General features: G+C 43.7%; 1 long non-coding RNA gene across 1 annotated transcript; it reads left to right on the top strand.

Moving 5' to 3' along the window:
- Window positions 1–701: 701 nt before the first annotated feature.
- LOC146760871 (uncharacterized) lies at window positions 702–2,052 on the top strand. The gene is made up of 2 exons (XR_014946214.1): window positions 702–872; window positions 1,784–2,052. It is a non-coding gene; the product is annotated as an uncharacterized LOC146760871 (long non-coding RNA).
- Window positions 2,053–3,503: the final 1,451 nt, after the last annotated feature.

Here is a 3,503-nt window from a genome sequence, read left to right as displayed (position 1 = left end):
CTCCAATGTGTCAGATGTGTTCCTTTCTTACTGCAGATCATATCCTGTGCTGAGTGCTGTGCTTCTGAGCAAGCAGAAAACAAAATTCTCATGAATTGAATGGTGTCACTTACTTCACAGCTAATTACACGTGGTTTTGTTCTGCTCTGGGTTAAGTGATCTGTTTGCAAAATTTATAATAGGAAGAAAAAAAGAAAGAAGAACATGGCTATTCCATAGAAGTCTGTAGTCCTGTGAACAGGATCCTGGCTCATCTAAGCCAGGGCTTGGTGACTTGTATTTACAAATGAGGGTGGTACCGCCTGTTGGTTTAGGACCCTTCACCAGTCTCTGGGTGTCTGTTGTTTCCTGCATTTGGCGGAGCCTTGCAGCCGGAGCTCCAGGCTGGTGCCTTCCAGTGCCAAGCAGTGCAACTACAATGGGGGGCAAGTGGGAAGCCAGTCATCATGGTAACACTGGAGCACTTCTGACATCCTCCTCTCCAGATCCTCCTCTCAGGCATGTTAAACTTGACTCTGTGCTTATCTCAGGTCACTGTGCTTAGCGAAGGCCTTTACCAAAACAGTGTTGGAAATGTCAGTGAAGCAGCTCCTCAAACTGTTTGTATCCTGTTCCCCTTCTGCAATCTGGTCAGCCTCCACATGTGAGGCTTTGCTGCTGCTGCTCAGAGAATCACCAATGTGGGTTCCTCTGTAGGCAAACCAGTCAAAGCCCCTTGCATTATGCATCTATCCAGTGCACCCTCAATAATTTTGCACATGACAATAAACTTCCAATCTCTACTTTTTGCATTTCAGGTAAACAACTAAACTGAATACTCATTAACAACCAAGAAATAAATCCGGACAAGCACTTGAACTGCACACTCACAGGTGAGCACTCACCACAGTGTGAATGCAGACTGTGTGCACAACTGAGACAAATGTAGTTTGCAGCCCTGGAAGGAGGATGCTCTCCACTGGTTCCCATCATTTATTGCTCAATTTCCCTCAAGTGAGACAACGGAGAGAAAATCAGCTCTGTATGCAGAAACCAGGAGCTGTCTATTAATGTGCTTGATTTTCGCTAACCTGAAAATCATGCTTATCTTGTTCAAGTTTTTATGCAGGTCTTACTTCATATTTTTGAAAGAAATCTTTCTATGAAGTCACAAAAAACCTGTGATTTTTTGTCAGAAGTACTTTTCTAAACAAAACAGTGATGACGTATTTCCAGTTCTTCTCCAGTCAGTTCACACATGGCCTAGTGCATCCCCTCCAGTGGTGCACTCCCCATGTGAGACAGAAATGCGATGAGAAATGTCATTAAGTGTCATTGTGTTGTTATAAACTGTGAGGTCTGGAGGCTGCCACGTGGAAGCACCTCTGATTGGGAGTGAGACACTGAAGGAAGCTCTCATTTTGAAGGGCTTTTATCCAGTTACAGTGGGCTCATAGTTTCTCTGATGATGAAAATATAATTGAGGAAGGTGCTCCTGTCAGCAAGACTGATGCTAAAGTGCTCCCAAGCTTGGAAAGTGTTTTATTGTTTTTCTGTTGTTATTGTAGCTTTAAAAGACAAGAACGGGAGAGATGGCCAGCAATTCTTTTTGTTGAGTTTGAACTTGTTCTTGGTTGTGGCTGAGGCTCCTTCTTAACAGTTCGGGTTTAGTTCTAACAATGAAACTTTTAAATAATAGACATTTTTCAAACCATTCACAGTGCAGGCTGAGTTCAACTCCCTGGGAAGCCGTCTGTGCAAAATCATGTGTGAAGGAATACTAAAAGTAAGTTTGCTTTTCCAGGCAGAATGTACTGCATAAAGCAGTCTTTAAAGCAGCCCATGCCTATGAGATCACACAAGTCATCTCAGCCTCATGCAGAAAGCACACAGTGAGGGCACGGGGCAGTCTGACCTCTACGCCTTTGGAAATTGAAAGGATTCACTGAACTTCTCCTCCAGAGAAAAGAGAGCTGTTGTTCCTTTTAAAGACCTATTTTATTTCTGAACCACAACACATCAGACCACGACCCAGCATCTGCCTTAAGATATCAAAAATAGTTTTCTTTTCAATGCTGTGTGAAATTTCAGGTTTTCCTTTTCTCATTCTAAGTGTGTAAATGCAGCACTGGCTGCTGACTGCCCGTGCTATGCTAACTTGTTTCAGAGATAATAGAGGTTTCTTCCATGAACACTGAATCTTATTTGCTGACTATTTCCAGTGGAGCACTCAGGAATATTTCTTTTAGTTTTCTTAAAAAGATAATCAAGAATATACAGATGTGCTCACAGTCTAAGTTGAGTTTGTCTCTATACTGACATCTTAATGCCCTTTTTTCCTGAAATCATGTTTCTTTTGACACCTGTCTGAGAACTGATCAGGGATGAGGGGAAGTCAGAGTTGCACCATGGTGATGCCACAGTTTTCCCTCACATTAACGCTGCACGGGAGAGTTGGTGGAGACAACTGCGGGGTGCTGAGCTGGGAGGAGGAGGAGGGGGAAACGGCACCTGCTGAGCCTTCTGTGCGCCGGCTGTGCTGTGCTGGGGCTGCATGGACTGCAGGCACTGGCTGCTGCCTGCCTGCACGGGCTGCTGGGGGAGCATGGAGCTGAGCCCAGGCAGTGCCCCATCAGAGCAGCCAGCCCATCCCTGTGGGATCGGATGAACCTTTACTGCTTTGCAGTCTCTATGGGCTGAAAACAATCCTGATATAAATAATTTATATGAGAATGTTGTGGAGACAGATTTTCAGTTGTTTTCATTCATTCTCAAAACATGAAATGGTAAATGAGATAGATTTGCTCATCTACACAACACTGCTCTCCTTCACTCTCAAGCCCAGACCAGAGAGGCAGGATGACCTTCTAAGAATCACTGTGGCCCCCCAGGACCAGCAGAGGGAATCCCTCCCAGTGCTGCCTTCTTTTATCACAACCAGAGCAATGTAATCACCGAGGTCTGCTCCTCAATCTGCATGTGGTGCTCATCTCAGTCAAAGAATGTCTGTGGAAGGTTGGCTTTGATTTTTTGTGTGGATTGCATCAATGACAGGTTGGACTCCAGACTCAGTGGGATCATTTTTCATTGTGCTCCTTCCTCTGCAAATCTTCCAAAAATGTTGGTTTCTGCTGAGCTAGAGGAAGGAAGGAGTTCAGGCCTCCTTTACTTTGAACTAATTCTGAATTATTCTTCCATGAAAGTGGGTGATGAAATAAAACCTTCAGTATATGCAAAAACAAAACAAACAAAGCAACAAATGCTTCACTGTCTTTGCATCCTCTAGTTGTATATAGCTGCATCTTGAGAAAGATGAAAGGAACCCAGTGCCTGAATACCACAGTAAACACAGCAAACATTCCCTTCCGTTTGAAAATAAATTCCAAACTCATGGGAGTGGAGCATTTTTCTCAGCACGTTCCTAATTTATCGAGAGCACTAAAATCAATAAAACTACTTCTCTTCAACTTGGAAGCAGACCCAGAGCTCATGAGCATTTGTCTAATTTTAAATAAAAAAGCAAG

The sequence above is a fragment of the Coturnix japonica genome, chromosome 5 (genome assembly GCF_054131305.1).
Source record: "Coturnix japonica strain WE chromosome 5, WE-NBRP24, whole genome shotgun sequence".
In the NCBI taxonomy this organism is placed as follows: domain Eukaryota; kingdom Metazoa; phylum Chordata; class Aves; order Galliformes; family Phasianidae; genus Coturnix; species Coturnix japonica.
Note: the sequence above shows the minus strand (reverse complement) of the source record. Positions and strands in the feature narration are given on the sequence as shown.